The sequence below is a fragment of the Phyllobates terribilis genome, unplaced genomic scaffold (genome assembly GCF_046119375.1).
Source record: "Phyllobates terribilis strain yellow unplaced genomic scaffold, ASM4611937v1 Scaffold_4__5_contigs__length_816908805, whole genome shotgun sequence".
NCBI classification, from domain to species: domain Eukaryota; kingdom Metazoa; phylum Chordata; class Amphibia; order Anura; family Dendrobatidae; genus Phyllobates; species Phyllobates terribilis.
In genome coordinates this window covers 302,107,887-302,125,786 of record NW_027362764.1, presented here as the reverse complement: position 1 = coordinate 302,125,786, position 17,900 = coordinate 302,107,887, and positions in this window count along the sequence as shown.

The window sequence follows — 17,900 nt, the reverse complement described above, 5'->3', positions numbered from 1 at the left end:
ATGGCCACTCATTTTTCTTTACTTAGAATTTGTATTATGGCAAGAAAAAAGCAGCTAACAGTCTATTCAGTAGGATTATCAGCTGTGTTTCCACCAGACTTCTGCACAGCACAACTGATGGCCCCAACCCCATTTATAAGGCAAGAAATCCCACTTATTAAACCTGAGAGGGCACACCTGTGAAGTGAAAACCATTTCCGGTGACTACCTCTTGAAGCTCATCAAAAGAATGCCAAGAGTGTGCAAAGCAGTCATCAAAGCAAAAGGTGGCTACTTTGAAGAACCTAGAATATAAGACATATTTTCGGTTGTTTCACACTTTTTTGTTAAGTATATAATTCCACATGTGTTAATTCATAGTTTTGATGCCTTCAGTGTGAATGTACAATTTTCATAGTCATGAAAATGCAGAAAAATCTTTAAATGAGATGGTGTGTCCAAACTTTTGGTCTGTACTGTATATATATATATATAATATATATACAACTTCTTTCTAAGATGAACTCTCTAAAATTCATTAAAAACTGTTTTTCTTTTTTTTTAAGAATACCAAGCCAAAAGAAGAAAAACTGCAATATTCATAACAAAGACCTACAATGGCTGAGTTTAAGGCCAAAGCCTCATGTGTTTTTATAAATCCAGACTTATATTGCTTTTTTATGTTACGTGATATACCGCATGGGTTTTTTTTTGCCTTCCCCTAGATCAACGCTGCGGAATAGCTGCAGTGCACAAGAAATAGGCAGAACTGGATGGACTCTTGTCGTTTTTCGGCCTTATAAACTATGTAACTATGTAAGAATGCTAATTTACTGTATGCACTGCATAGCTGGTCATAGTCAAATCATAAGAAAACACACTGGAACTAATTCATATGCAAGATGCCACAAGGTACATTTACACTGAAAAGATTATTGTAAATGTGCATTCCTATGATAAACTTGCAGTGTAAACAGGATGCCTATTGTCTTATGTAAACACAACTCGGACTGGGAAGAACAATGGCAGCCAGTGCATACTGAACAATGAATAGACCTTTAATCTATTTTTGTATTTGCTAATGTAATAAAGCAAGCAAGCAAGCCCTTGTTGGCTACTTTTTGATTTTGTGGGGTTGAAATTCAGCTATCTGCAGAGCTTCTGAGAGCAGAGCACAAAAAACTTTTTATTTTTACATTTGCAAATGTGATACTGCAAGCTGTGTTAGCCCAGTTTGTCATTTTTTTGATGAGTGCTTCAGCTGTATGCACAGTAAAACAAATATATTTTTTCTGTTGGCAGGCAGAGTCCCCAAAATATTTTTTTGTGTGGCAAACGTGATACACTCTGCTAAAAGACACCTATTATCTCAGTGGCGGTGAACCTCAGCTGTTTTCAGAGAAAAAAAATAGATTTTTTGTCTTGCTAGGCAGAGTCTACCAAAGATTTTTTTGTGTGGCAAACGTCATACACTCTGCTATACGTCAGCTACTACGTTAGTAGCGGTGAACCTCAGCTGTTTTCAGATAAAAAAATTGATTTTTCGTCCTGGTAGGCAGAGTCCACAAAAAAAATTTTGTGTCCCAAAGTGATACACTTTGCTAAAAGCCACCTACTATATTAGTGGCGGTGAAATTCGAAATTAAGCTGTATGCAGAGATCATGCAGAGTAAAAAAATCTATTTTTTACTGTGACTAACGTGATGCAGCAGACTAGATCTGAGTTTGAAATATATTGGAGCATATATTCTATGTTATACAGGCCTCATCCACTGTCAAAAAATACTTTCTTTGATTCATAATGTTATACAGCAGGGGATATCTCAGTTTGAATTAGTTTGGAGAATATCTTGTATGTTATACAGGCCTCATCCACAATAAAAAAAATACTTTCTTCTGTTACTAATGTGACACAGTAGGGGACATCTCAGTTTGAAATTGTTCGTAGCACATCTCCTATGTTATACAGGCCTCATCCACACAAAAAAAATACTTTCTTCTGTTACTAATGTCATACACTAAGGGACATCTCAAGATGTCAAGGGAGGGTGGTTCACTGCGATCGAGGGGGGTTGGCGATACCAGAAAAACTGCTAGTGAAGATGTTAGTGAAGGCGAGGAACAAATGGAAGAGGAAGAGGTGATGGGCGAGCAACAGTCAAAACATGAAGAGGATAATCATCCCCTCTCTGTTCGTGTTTGAGGGGACGGAGGAAACAAGCATCAGAATTACCCAGCCACCAACACAGCATGGGCTTGAACCTCAGGAAAGAGCCCAACATATGAGTGCATTCTTCCTGCACTACCTGCAACATGATCCCCGTATAGTTATGATTTGAAACAGTGCTGACTACTAGGTTGCCACTCTGTTAGATCCACATTATAAGAGTACATTTTGCCAGATGCCTCCCGCCCTGGAAAGGGACCCGCGAATGCTGCAGTATCGAAACACAATTTTACACAATCTTAATATAGGTTTTTCCCAAGCCAGCAGTGACGCACACAGAGTGCATCGCAGCTCTACAATTCCAACCTCCAGCACGTCAATTTGTCAACGCCAAAATATTAGCATCAGCAGTAGTGTAAGTGGCAGAAGCAAATTCTGTGAGTCGTTTCCACATTTTTTAGACCAGCTCGTGTAACTGTACAACAGAGTACAAGTCTGACATGTGGTGAAGGACTGGAGAGGATCGTGCACTCCTGAGTCTCCATCTGATGGGTTAACTGTAGTGGAAGAGGTTTGGATTCCTAGTTCTACAATTTCTACTTTAGTGAAACTAATGCCACTTTGCTGGTGTCTGCCACTAATTTTTTGAAATGTGGAGAATCCTGATTGAGTCTTCATCTATTGGGTTTGACTGTAGTGGAAGAGGTTTCTTTCTCCATTAAACTACTTCTACTCTGGTGAAATTGATGCCACTTTGCTGGTGTCTGCCACTAATTTTTTGAAATGTGGAGAATCCTGATTGGTTCTCCATCTATTAGGTTTGGCTGTAGTGGAAGAGGCTTCTGTCTCAATTAAACTACTTTTACTCTGGTGAAATTGATGCCACTTTGCTGGTGTCTGCCACTAATTTTTGGAAATGTGGAGAATCCTGATTGGGTCTCCATCTATTGGGTTTGGCTGTAGTGGAAGAGGTTTTGGTCTCCATTATACTATTTTTACTCTAGTGAAATTGATACCACTTTATTGGTGTAAGGCCCTAATTTAGGGAAATGTGAACACTCCTGGTTAGGTCTCCATCTCATGGGTGGGTCGTAGTGGAAGAGGTTTTGGTCTCTAACCATTTGCATAGTTATACTGTAGTGAAATTAATTATTTGGTACAGATATTGTTTTCCTCAAAGGGGTGCACAAACATGATAAACCCCAAATTGGTTTTTAACAACCATAAGTCGCCCCATCATCCTCTGTTACCGTGCCAAGTATTCAACTGGCTAACATGGTACCAAATCCCTTTGTGCCAAGTATTGTCACTCAGTTCTCCGACCGCAGAACCTACAGTTGTATACTCGCTCCAGTCAGGCTAAGTGAGCTGTAGCAGAAGCGGACATGCCTGCTGTGTTTGTTTCACTGAGCACACCACATGTTTCTCAATCCACCGCAACATCTCCACCTGCACCTCACTCACGATCTAGCAGTTTGTCTGTTTCACTGTACTCCGCCCTCTCTCAGCACTGCAGCCAGCCCTCTGCCCCGGAGTTGTGATCATGTAAAAGATTGTTTACTCCTACACATGAGAAAGCTTAAGAGGTTGAACTCCACCATCTCCAATCTGTAGGTCATGGAAATGGTGGTTTTAGGCCCTTATTATTTTTAAATGTGAACAGTTCTGATTGTGTCTCCATTTGCTGGGTTGGCTGTAGAGGAAGCGGTGTTGGTCCCCATTATACTACTTAAACTCTAATGAAATTGATGTTACTTTGAAGGTTTTAGGCCCTAACTTATTAAAATGTGAATAATCCTGATTGGGGCTCCATCTAGTGGGTTGGCTGTAGGGGAAGAGGTGTCGTTCCTAATTCTACAATTTTTACTGTACTGAAATTGATGCCACTTTGCTGGTGTCTGCCACTAATTTTTGGAAATGTGGGGAATCCTGAATGGGTTTCCATCTGTTGGGTTTGGCTGTAGTGGAAGAGGTTTCTGTCTCCATTAAACTACTTCTACTCTGGTGAAATTGATGCCACTTTGCTGGAGTTAGGCCCTAATTTAGGGAAATGTAGACACTTCTGATTGAGTCTCCATTAGTGTTGAGCGAGCACTAAAATTACCGGGTGCTCGAAGCTCAGGCCGAGCTCACCGTGATACTCGGGTGCTCGACCCGAGCAACGAGCCCAATGTTAGTCTATGGGAGACCCGAGCATTTTTGCGGCGGCACCTCCGGCAGTCTGTAGAAAGCCTAAAAAGTGCCCAAAAAGATAGTGACAGTGTTCAAATGACATGGGGATAGCATGGGGATCACCACAGGAAGCATTTCTGACCCCCAAGTCACTGCTGTCAACAACGTGGTCAGAGGTATTATGCCACTTTTACGGGCTCACAATAAAACATTCAAAAACGAAACTGAAACGGTTTTCCTGTGAAATATGTTAAGGAACTTCCATTCCAGGGTAAAGACTTGTGTATAAGGTAAAATAAATAACCAAAAACAAAAATACTCCTCCACACCTTGGTCTATGTTCACAAGTAGCATTTTTTATGCGTTTTTGCCCTTTTGTATTGCTTTCAACCGTGACAAATGCATTCACCGGGAAATGTCATTTTAACATCTTACAATCTTATCTGGCCATGTGCTGTGTGACACATGCATACAATGCTGAAAAAACATGGGAACAGCATGGGGAAGATCCCTGGAAGCATCTCTGACACTCAGGTCACTGCCTAAAAGTGTGCCCATCAGAAGTGATCCTTGCCGCATCAGAAGATGCCGACTTGCAACTATCCTCGTGCAAGTCCTTGTCCCAGGGCAGTGTTCAATTGTACCTCCCCCATTCCTTGCAATTCAAGCGCAAGTATGAAGCCTGCCACTCACCCACCCCCAGGCTGCAATACCATACTGCTAGCTTGCTTGCACTTGAAATTGGGCCTTTAGGCATATGGAGGCAGACGCCGGCCTCCATGTCATGGCTGCGTCGGCGGCCTGGTATCCATACTCAGTCCCCAGCCGCCCAGTGGCCAGGTGTCCATACTCGGTCCCCAGCCGCCTCTATTTCTCCTGTGAACTTCCCCCACACTTTTCTTAGCCTGGCCTGCTTTAGGGCAGCATTGGACGAGCCCACGAGAGAACCAGACTCCTCCGGTGGGCCCTGGCTTCTACATCAGGGGAGTTGAGAGTGCCAAGGTGAGGAGCATGATGATGATGATGATAGAAGTTAGCATCTGCTTTGTTTTCTTGGAATGCAAGCGTAAGTGTGTAACCTGCCACCCACCCACCCCCAGGCTGCATTACCATACTGCTAGCTTGCTTGCACTTGAAATTGGGCCTTTTAGGCATGTGGAGGCAGACGGCGGCCACCATCTCATGGCTGCGTCGGCGGCCTGGTATCCATACTCAGACCCCAGTCGACCGGCGGCCGGCTGTCCACGCTCGGTCCCCAGCCGCCCCGCGGCCGGGTGTCCATAAACGGTCCCCAGCCTCCCCTATTTCTCCTGCAAACTTCCCCCACACTTTTCTTAGCCTGGCCTGCTTTAACAAGACGCTTTTAATGCCCCTTGGAAGAGATGTGGAGGTCGCAGGAGCTTAACAAGATGGTTTTAATGCCCCTTGGAAGAAACGTGGAGGTCGCAGTAGCTTAACAAGATGGTTTTAATGCCCCTTGGAAGAATGATGGAGGTCGCAGTAGCTTAACAAGATGGTTTTAATGCCCCTTGGAAGAATGGTGGAGGTCGCAGTGGAATAAAAAGACAATATCAATGCCCCTTGGAAAAGTGGTGGTGGTCGCAGTAGCTTAACAAGATGGTTTTAATGCCCCTTGGAAGAATGGTGGAGGTCGCAGTAGCTTAACAAGACGGTTTTAATGCCCCTTGGAAAAGTGGTGGAGGTTGAAGTAGCTTAACAAGATGGTTTTAATGCCTCTTGGAAGAGTTGTGAAGGTTAGAGTTAATTAAAAACAACATTTCAATGCCCCTTGGAAGAGCTGTGGAGTTCAGAGTGGTTTAACAAGATGCTTTTAATGCCCCTTGGAAGAGACATGGAGGTCGCAGTAGCTTAACAAGACGGTTTTAATGCCCTTTGGAAGAGACGTGGAGGTCGCAGTAGCTCAATAAGACGGTTTTAATGCCCCTTGGAAAAGTGGTGGAGGTCGCAGTAGCTTAACAAGACGGTTTTAATGCCCCTTGGAAGAGACGTGGAGGTCACAGTAGCTTAACAAGATGGTTTTAATGCCCCTTGGAAGAATGGTGGAGGTCGCAGTAGCTTAACAAGATGGTTTTAATGCCCCTTGGAAGAGACGTGGAGGTCACAGTAGCTTAAGACGGTTTTAATGCCCTTTGGAAGAATGGTGGAGGTGGCAGTAGCTTAACAAGACAGTTTTAATGCCCCTTGGAAGAGACGTGGAGGTCGCAGTAGCTTAACAAGACGGTTTTAATGCCCATTGGAAGAGACGTGGAGGTCGCAGTAGCTCAACAAGATGGTTTTAATGCCCCTTGGTAGAGACGTAGAGGTTGCAGTAGCTTAACAAGACGGTTTTAATGCCCCTTGGAAAAGTAGTGGAGGTCGCAGTAGCTTAACAAGATGGTTTTAATGCCCCTTGGAAGAGACATGGAGGTCACAGTAGCTTAACAAGATGGTTTTAATGCCCCTTGGAAGAGACATGGAGGTCACAGTAGCTTAACAAGATGGTTTTAATGCCCCTTGGAAGAATGGTGGAGGTCTCAGTAGCTTAACAAGATAGTTTTAATACACCTTGGAAAAGTGGTGGAGGTCACAGTAGCTTAACAAGATGGTTTCAATGCCCCTTGGAAGAGCTGTGGAGTTCAGAGTGGTTTAACAGGATGGTTTTAATGCCCCTTGGAAGAGACGTGGAGGTCGCAGTATCTTAACAAGACCGTTTTAATGCCCCTTGGAAGAATGGTGGAGGTCGCAGTAGCTTAACAAGACGGTTTTAATGCCCCTTGGAAAAGTGGTGGAGGTCGCAGTAGCTTAACAAGACAGTTTTAATGCCCCTTGGAAGAGACGTGAAGGTCGCAGTAGCTTAACAAGACAATTTTAATGCCCCTTACAAGAGCCATGCAGTACAGCATATTAAAAACATTATTCCCATTATTGGGGAGTGGGTCTCCCATAGTCTTTGCCTATGCCTTCCAAGCAAAAGCTGCCAAAAATTAGGATGGAGGAACTTGCAATGCTGGCAACACGGACCACGGTCACCCTGGTGGTATAGTGGTGGTGGAGGCTGAGGATATGGAGAAGAGCAAAAAACAGCCGAAATGAGGAAGCGTATACCCATGTGTGGGTGTGAAGCGTTGCATGGGAATACACCTCCCGAAGTAACACAGTGGATTTGACTTTATGTTACTCTGCTGTCATTTGGTGGTGATGAGAAGTCTGGCCCAATCCAGCCCTTGTTCATTTTGATAAGGGTCAGCTTGTCAGCATTTTCAGTTGACAGGCGAGTGCGCTTATCAGTTATAATTCCCCCAGCGGCACTAAAAACACGCTCCGATAACACGCTAGCGGCAGGGCAGGCCAGGACCTCCAAGGCGTACAGAGCGAGTTCATTCCAAGTGTCCAGCTTGGATACCCAATAATTAAAAGGCACAGGGGAATCACGGAGGACACTGGTACGGTCGGCAAGGTACTCCCTCATCATCTTTTGAAACTTTCCACTCCTTGTGAGAGTACCCCGCGCCTCAGGGCCTGTAAGCTGGGCGGGTCTCAGAAAACTGTCCCAAAATGTTGACAGTGTTCCCCTGCCTCTGCTGGATTGGAGTTGCGTCTCTCTCGCCTGTACGCCTTGGTTGGTCAACGAACTGTGACCTCTGCCGCTAGCATGTTCAGATGGGAATTTTTTTAACAGTTCTGCAGCAAGGGCCTTCTGGTACTGCCACATTTTTGTAGACCTCTCCACCTCAGGAATAAGAGAGTGAAAGTTCTCCTTGTAGCGGGGGTCTAAAAGTGTCACCAACCAGTAATGACTGTCACCCAACATTTTGACAATGCGAGGGTCACGGTTAAGGCAGCGTAACATAAAGTAAGCCAAGCGTGCCAGACTGGTAACGGGCAAGACTTCCGTGTCCTCACCAAGATGACGACTGACCATGCTCTCCTCCTCCGCCTCCTACTCCCCCCTGTCCTCAGGCCACCCACGCTGAACCGACTGTATGAAAGTTGTACAGGTACTACCGTCTACAGCGCATGATACCAGCTCCTGTTCTTCCTCCTCCTCTCCCTCATTGTCCCCCAATGCACGTTGGGATGAGATGAGGCTGGGCTGTATGTAATTGCCCATTACGGCTTCTTGATTCATCTCATCATACTCTGGCTGCAATGCCTCCTCTTTAATTCTCTGCAGAGAGCATTGCAAAAGACAGACAAGTGGGATGCTGACGCTAATGATGGCATCATCGCCACTCACCATCTTGGTAGACTCCTCAAAGTTTGTCAGGATGGTACATATTTCAAACATCCAGGTCCACTCCTGAGGTCTTATGTGTGGAGTATGTCCTGAATATCGACGGCCTTGTTGCAGCTGATACTCCACAACTGCTCTCTTCTGCCCCCAAATCCTTTGCAACATGTGGAGGGTAGAGTTCCAACGTGTGGGGACATCACACACCAGTCGGTGTGCCGGAAGCTGCAAACGCTGCTGCAACACAGCAAGAGCGGCAGAAGCAGTAGCGACTTCCGAAAATGAGCTGACAGGCGGCGTACTTTGACGAGCAGATCTGGCAACTCGGGGTACGATTTAAGATTCTGCTGAACCACGAGGTTAAGCACATGAGCCAGGCATGGTACATGTGTGATCTCACCTCACCTCACAGACGCCACCAGGTTACGGCCATTGTCACACACGACCATGCCTGGATGTAGGTTCAGCGGTCTCAGCCACAGATCTGCCTGCTCTTTCACAGCTGTCCACAACTCACAAGCAGTGTGAGGTTTATCACCTAAGCTTATGAGTTTCAGCACAGCCTGTTGCCGCTTGGCTGAGGCAGTACTTCAGTACTTCCAGCTTGTAACTGATGTGGTGATATCTGAGATGGAGGCTGAACATGAGGAGGAGGATGATGCGCAGGAGCTGTACACTGTGGGGGCAACTCTGCTGACATAGGGCCCGCAATCCTCGGTGTGGGGAGGATGTGTTTCGTCCTAAGGTCCGACTGGGTCCCGGCTTCCACTATGTTTATCCAGTGTGCCGTCAGGGAGATGTACCGTCCCTGGCCACAAGCACTTGTCCACGTGTCCGTTGTTAGGTGGACTCTCCCAGTAACTGCGTTGTTGAGGACACGGCAGATGTTTTGGGACACGTGCTTGTGTAGTGCGGGGATGGCACACCAAGCAAAATAGTGTCAGCTGGGGACCAAGTACCGAGGGATGGCCACCGCCATAAGGTTGTGGAAGGATTCTGTCTCCACTAGCCTAAAAGGCAGCATTTCCAACGCAAGCAGTCGTGAAATGTGCGAATTTAGGACAGTGGCCTGTGGGGCGTTGGCTGCGAATGTGCGCTTTCATTCAAAGCTCTGGGATATGGACAATTGAACGCTGCAGTGGGACGTGGACGTGGACATTGATGCTGTTTCTTGAGAAACTGCCATACCAAGTGAAGACTGAGAGGAGGGGGCATCTTTGCATGCAGTATGGACAGGGGATTGCCTTGCATGCACAACAGGGGGTTCTATTACACGCATAACAGCAGAAGAAGCAGTGGTGACACCCGCTGACACTGGTCGTGGACCCTGGTGTTTGCCCCACAAAGTCGTGTACTTTGCTGACATGTGCCTGATCATGCTGGTGGTGGTCAGGCTGGTAGTTTTATCACCCCTGCTGATGCTGGCATGGCAGGTGGTACAAATGGCCTTTTTGGGGTTATCAGCAGAGTCTTTAAAAAAATTCCAGACTCTGGAAGACCTACCGGTTGTACTGGCAATGTCCCTCGTGTTGGGGTTACGGGGAACTGTTGCCCGCCTTCTGTGTGCGGCCACCACACTGCTTCTTCCTGCCTGTTGGGGTACTCTGCCTCCCTCCCCCTGTGTGCTGCTGGCCTTGCTCTGCATGTCCTCCTGCAACGTTGGGTCAGTTACTAGATTATCCACCACCTCCTCCTCTTCCTCTTGCGCACCACGATCCTCCTCCTCACTTCGTGGCAATTGTGTCTCGTCATAGTCCACCTCTTGTGACAGATTGCCAGCGTCGATTTCCTGTGGCCGTGGCTGTTCAAATATTTGGGCATCGCTACATGGGATCTCCTCTTCCACCACTTCAAGCGGAGCATGCAAGGGGCACAAATATGGAAATGGACCAGTGAACAGCTCTTCAGAGTGTCCAAGTGTGGGATCAGTTGCTGTCTGACGACATTCGGCATGGTGGGAGAAAGGAGCATCTGGGTGAGGAGGAGTATGCGGTCGAGACTCACGGCTACTAAAACTTGACCGTATGGAAGACAGACCGGAGGTGGTGGTGCCCAGGTAACTGGAAGTATTATCTGCTATCCAATTAATAACCTGTTCACACTGATCAGTTCGCAATACTGGTGTTGTAGTGTGCTTCCCTAGTAATTCAGTCAAGAAGTGGGAGCGAGAAGATGCGGCTGTTGATTGTGGCACATTTTCACCTTGGCCACGGCCCCGTCCTCTACAAGCACCATCACCAGAAAGTCCAGTTCCACATCCCTTGCCACATGCCTTGCCCATTGTAAATGAAGTAAAATAGCTTACACTCGCACTATCAATGGAAAAAGGGTAATAAAAAGGAGATTACAACCGTGGAAGAGGAAAACCACAGTTCTCTTACTCTGGCCTACACCAGAATCTTTTAAACAGATATATTTGTGTCTGAACACTGAGCGAGACACTCAATTATTTTATTTTTTATGTAAAAAAGGCAAAAAGGTGGATAATACAGAGATTTGAACAGTGGAACTGCAAAACCACAGTTATAGTTATGTGGCCTACACCAGACTCTTTTAAACAGATATATTTGTGTCTGAACAGTCAGGGAGACACTATTACTGTTTTTTTATTCCGGAAAAAATGCCAAAAGCAGGATAATACAGAGATTTGACCCGTGGAGCTGCAAAACCACAGTTCTATTTCTCTACACCAGACTCTTTTAAACAGATATATTGATGTCTGAACAGTCAGGGAGACACTATTACAGTATTTTTTATGGCAAAAAATGCCAAAAGCAGGATAATACAGAGATTTGACCCGTGGAACTGCAAAACTACAGTTCTATTTCTCTGGCCTACACCAGACTTTTTTAAACAGATATATTTGTGTCTGACCAGTCAGGGAGACACTATTACAGTTTTTTTTTACGGCAAATAAAAAATGCCAAAAGCAGGATAATACAGAGATTTGACCGGTGGAACTGCAAAACCACAGTTCTATTTCTCTGGCCTACACCAGACTCTTTTAAACAGATATATTTGTGTCTGAACAGTCAGGGAGACACTAATACTGTTTTTTTTTATGGAAAAAATGCCAAAAGCAGGATAATACAGAGATTTGACCCGTGGAACTGCAAAACCACAGTTCTATTTCTCTGGCCTACACCAGACTCTTTAAAACAGATATATTGGTGTCTGAACAGTCAGGGAGACACTATTACTGCTTTTTTTTAAGGAAAAAATGCCAAAAGCAAGATAATACAGAGATTTGAACCGTAGAACTGCAAAACCACAGTTCTATTTCTCTGGCCTACACCAGACTCTTTTAAACAGATATATTGGTGTCTGAACAGTCACAGACACACTAAATTTTTTTTTTGGGGGGGGGGGAGGGAATACCAAAAGGTTAATAAGACGCGTATTTGTACAGTCTGACTGAGGAAAAAAAAATACAGGAGTTAGATGAAAAAAAAAAGGATTTTTCCTGGCCCCTGAGACCAGGGGATAAGTCTAGCAATTTGACCAACAGGAGCTCACAGGACAGTAATGCAGCGTTTGCTGGTATAACCACTGCGTCTCCTATACAGCCTGCCTGCCTGATATCTGGGATGGATATTAGTCCTGACAAGGACTGTTTGTTTGATTTGGCAGACTTTAGAGACCCTACACTACCTATTTCGCACTATATATCTCTCACTAACTCAGCAGCACTCTCCCTACACTGTCTGATCCGGAGCGACTGTGTCCAAGATGGTGGTGCCCGGTTTTAAATACTCGAGGTGATGCTGTGCGGCCAGCCAATCACTGTAATACCCACAAACAACATGGCTGCTCGGTGCTCGCCGAACATCCCGAGTAGAGAGATGTTCGGGCGAGTACCGAGCAGTGTCTAGCATGCTCGCACAACACTAGTCTCCATCTACTTGTACTTGGTTGAATGTACTCGTAGAGGTGTCGGTCCTTATTACACTATTTCTACTGTAGTGAAATTAATGCCGCTTTGATAGTGTTATGATCTGCAGCAAGTACTAAGGAAAGATAGGGGAAGGCTGTCCCTACAGTAAGACTAAGATGAATCTCTACGATGTAGCGGGCTGATTGTTCCAAGCGAACAGACCCGCCTTAGTCCTCGGCTAGTCTGAACGAAGACCTATAGCATAAGGGGGGGGTGTCCCTAAAAGAACTAAGGACTGGGACCTAAATGGGATACCTCCTACACAGAGATGTTGTTTGCAGAACACAAAAAGACAAAACTGACAAAAAGGTAGTAGAGGTCCCAGAAGGACCAAGCGAACGGACAGAGAAAGGCACCGAAGCTCCTAGCTAGAGAAACAGTCAACCACTGAAGTCCAGCAAAGCCAAAAGGGCGGAGCTGGAATATAAAGGCAGATGGTCATGTGACCGCAAAACACAAGATGGAAAAAACAAACAGGAGGGTTCTAACAGTACCCCCTCTTTTATGAGGATCCTCCGGATCCTCCAGGCTCAGGCCTATCCGGAAACCTCTTGTGGAAAGCTTTAACAAGCCTAGGAGCAGAGACATCATCCGTTCTTACCCAGGAGTTGTCTTCGCGACCGAAACCCTTCCAGGAGACAAGATACTATAATCTCCCTCTATGCCATCTAGAATTCAAGATACGAGAAATTTCATATTCGCCGTATTCCATCACAGGAGGAACTGTGACAGTGGCGGCCCTATCTGATGCATCAGCCTTTTTCAACAAGGAAACATGAAACACAGGATTAATCTTCCAGGAAGTTGGGACATCCAACCTAACAGCAGACGGGTTAACAACCTGAAGCACTTTAAATGGACCTACAAACTTAGGACCCAGTTTTTTTAGAGGGAATCCTCAACCGCAGGTTCTTTGAGGGCAACCAACCCATGTCACCCACAGTAAACAAAACCTCCTTACTTTTCCTGTCAAAATACTTCTTGGACTTCATGTTAGCCTCTTGAAGGTTGCAACTAGTGTTGAGCCACCCCCGTAGTGTTCGAGTTCGGTTCGGTTCGTCGAACACCCGTGTGTTCGCCGAACTGTTCGTCGAACTGTTCGTCGAACACCTTCGAACACCGTTAAAACCAATGGCAGGCAAACAAAAACACATAGAAACACATAGAAAACACCTTCAAAGGTGTCCAAAAGCTGACAAACTGCTCAGAAGACACAACTAACACATGGAAAAGTGACAAGTACATATAGTCATGCGAAAAGAAAAGAGGTGGAGGAGTAAAAGGAGGGGGAGACACAGATATAGGCATGTCATGCCCTTCTAAAATCCAAAAAGTGAGAAGCCGACACGTTCAGTCCGCTCCTGCCCGTGCCACCTCCGTGTCGCCGGGTTTGTGCCAGAGCCGCGGTGAACCCTGACGGCCAGCCCCCCTCTCCCAATACTGGTGCCTGTCCGCTGGTGGGTCGAGAGAGCCCCCCTGTGGTGGAGGCAGCTCTAAGCTTTTTAATTTAAATTGTCCCTCTAATTTGAATGAATACACTTTAAATCCATTTACAAGGATCTATTGGAGGGCAAGTCTCATGCCAGCAGCCGCGTAATTCCAGCTCCAGTAGCGTCCACTAAAGCTGCTGCAGTTAAAAAGCTTTTATAAGGATCGAGCTCGGCTGTCCACCGCAAGGCATCCTAGTGCCAGTCCCAGCCCCTATGCCTTGGGGTGCCTCCTGATGCTCTTCACTAAGTATCCCGTGGTCCCGAAGCATTTCCTTTGAAAAAATTAAGTGTCCAAACTACAGGTGGTGTAGCTTGCTTAACAGCCGGGATAATCCGCTGACTAGCAGACACTGCTACTAGGCACAAAGTATTTCCTGGGCTAGATGCAGTTAAAAATTTGTAAGTAGATACTCTCGTTGGATGCTGAGAAAGCATTCCATAGAGTCTCCTGGCACGCCATATATGATTCTCTTAAAAAGCTTGGGGTAGGGGTCTAGGGGACCCTTTTATAGCCAAAATCACGGCCCTGTATCACAATACGTCACCTAGGCTGAAGATAAATGGAACTGTAGCACCGAGGGCTCGGTTGCTACAGACGTATTGCACCTCACCCAGAGGTGTGATATCTCACTCTCAGATAAGGATGGAGTGTGGATCAGGACCCGACACCTGCATGCATTACACCACATTGCCGTGGGGCAGGGCGACCAATATGCCCCTGAGATGGGCACGACAGTCCCTGTCCCTGGCTGGAGTGGGGGGAGGGAACACTGAGGAAGGGGAACCCTGCAGTGCAGGAGCAGGGAGGAAGCAGTTCCTGGGTGCATTGAGAAGGGAGTATAAAAGGTGGGCACCATCTTAGTTCAGTGCAGAGAAGTCTGAGCAGAAGTGGCAGGGAGCAGGGGCTCTGCATGAGCTCTGCTCCGGAGGCGGGCCTAGTAACAGAGGCCCAGGCCTGCAAGAGGGAGAAGGAAGGAAGAGGAGCGGAGAAGGCTCCAGGAACGAGGAATGAAGGGATCCCAGGGGTGCGGACGGGCGAGTCGCCACCGCACGCCCGAATCCACCTGCGTGGAGGGGTCAGGCCAAAGGGGGAGACCGGTCCCCGAACTAGTGGAGGCAGGAAACGACCCTCAGCTAGAAACCGGAGGCTCTGACATTTTATGTGGCGCAGCCCCTTGCTCCACCCGCTAGGAAGGCACCACATAGGGTCAGGGAAACTGGCGCCAAGTTTACCAAGAGGAGGCCCGAGGCAGCCGGACAGAAGTGTTGGTAAGAAAGGCCAGACAAAGGACACACAAAGGGGGTCCTGTGAAGCGCTCCAAAGTTATCTGGGAGTTGTCTGAGCCCCTCACCTGGTGAGCACAGTACGACGTGGGCAGCCGTTACCTGCAGACGTGGTCTGGATAATAAGAACTGTGAGTAAAGGCCCTGAACTGCATCACTGACTCCGTGTCGTTACTGCTGCTACCCTGCACCATCACCCCCATCCTCCGCATACACTGCCCTGAGGCTATACTCCTCCCGTGGGGAGTTATGCTACGCTCTGCTGCACCCACACCACCAGCCTTAGCGGTCTGCCCTGTAGCGGCGGTTCACTCTTACCGCAATCCACGGGTGGCGTAGTCGGACATTTAAACATCAAAACCACATAAATAGTTCCGCCACTGGTTTGACCACCCTGAGCTACGGAACCGGATCACCGCCACGAAGACTACAACCACCAGCATCCACCAAAAAGGGTCCGGCTCCGGGTGTCCCAAGGCCCAGGGGGTGCGTCAGAACATTTTCATCACCTTTCACAATCACCAATGGGACAAGGCAGGGATGTCCTCTGTCCCCTCTCTTATACATCCTAGTGACGGAGCACCTGCTCTCATCAATTCGCCATAACCCCAATATTAGGTGGATTGAGGTGGGAGGCACCGAGTACAAGTGCTCTCTATTTGCTGATGATGTCCTAGTATATATCACTCAATCACATATATCCATCCCTGCTGTTATGGCTGAAATAGATCACTTTGTTACATGGTAAAATTTTAAAATCAATGCAGCGAAGTCTGAGGCCCTCGATGTCTCCCTCCCTAAATCCATATAGGATTCCATCCAGTCCAACTTTCCCTTTGCCTGGCCCTCACAGGGTATCAAATACTTAGGAATTCCAATTCATAGAGACCTCTCCCATCTATGTTATCTTAATTTTGGGCCCTTTATTGAACAATTCCATACAGACCACGGTTGGCAAGTTAGAACTGTAAGATTCACTACGTGAACCACTGGTGTTTTGTGGAAAAGCACATGTACACCGCGTTCCAAATTATTATGCAAAAAGTGTTTAGGAGTGATAAGGGAAGAATTTGTTTGTTTGTCAGTTAAACTCATTGATGGTGATGTGTGTCAGGGCTCTTTATATCACTGTAAGCAATTGCAGACACCTGTGCTAATTAGTTTGGCAGGTGTGTCCAATGAAAGGCAAGACTACTTAAGAAGGCTCTCTCACATTATTAAGCAGCCTACATTTTCTGCCAAAATGGGAAAGAAAAAGGATGTGTCGGCTGCTGAGAAGCAACAAATTGTGGAGTGTTTAGGTCAAGGCATGACTACAATCAACATTGTGCGATGATCAGGATGAAGTGTCTTGGCAATCAAGAAGTATGTAGCTGATTCACAGTACACACGTGTGCGTGCTGATAAGGGCAAATTGAGGACTCTTTCCTACAGGCAATTACGTCAGGTTGAAAGAGCAGCGGCAAAAAAGCCTTGTCATAGCAGCAGACAAGTTTTTGAAGCTGCTTGTGCCTTCAACGTCCCCCGAACAACAAGATGCAGGGTCCTTCAGAGGTTTGCAGCTGTGCATACGCCATCCTGTCGACCTCCTCTATCCACTTCACACAAGCAGAAACGGCTCCAGTGGGCCAAACATTACATGAAGACTGATTTCAAAACTGTTTTGTTCACGGATGAGTGCCGTGCAGCGCTCGATGGTCCAGATGAATGGAGTGGAGGATGGCTGGTTGATGGACACCCCACGCAAACACGGCTACAGCGCCAACAAGGAGGAGGTGGAGTAATGTTTTGGGCTGGAATCATGGGGAGAGAGATTGTCGGCCCCTTTAGGATCCCTGAAGGCGCTAAAGATGAACTCCATAATGTATGTGGATTTTCTCAAACAGCACTTCCTGCCATGGTTCAAGAAGAAGAACCGTGTATTTCACAGCAAGATCATTTTTCTGCATGATAATGCACCATCTCATGCTGCACATAAAACATCTGCATCTCTGGCTGATATGGGCATAAAAGGGGACAAACTTATGGTGTGACCCCCATGCTCCCCTGACCTCTACCCCATTCAGAACCTTTGGAGCATCATTAAAAGGAGTGTCTATGATGGCGGGAGGCAGTTCACATCTAAGCAACAGCTCTGGGAGGGTATTCTGTCCTCATGCAAAACAATTGAAGCAGAAACCATCCAAAACCTGACAAATTCAATGGACGAGAGAGTTCAGAAGCTCCTTTCGAACAAGGGGTCCTATGTGAAAATGTAACATCACCTAGAATAAAGTTTTGAGTTGAAAACTGTTTGATTTCAGTTTCTAACAACCTGCTAATGCTTATAATTTCAAAAATGACCATTTTTTTGGTCTTTATTAAAATGAAAAGGTTGATCGAAAAGTTTGGGGGATCTAAGAGTGTGGCAACCCAGTAGTCATGATTACTTCGAATTCTGACAATATGAGGGTCATGCTGCAGGTAGTGCAGCAAGAAGGCACTTATGTGTCTTGCGCATCTCGGAGCCCCAAAATTATTTTCCGGGCTAGATGCAGCTAAAAATTATTTTTAATTTTAAATCTGGTGAAGCTTATTATAGATGGCCTAATAGGATCAGTGCTGCACACTGCTACAAAGCCCAAATTATTTTCCAGTCAAGAT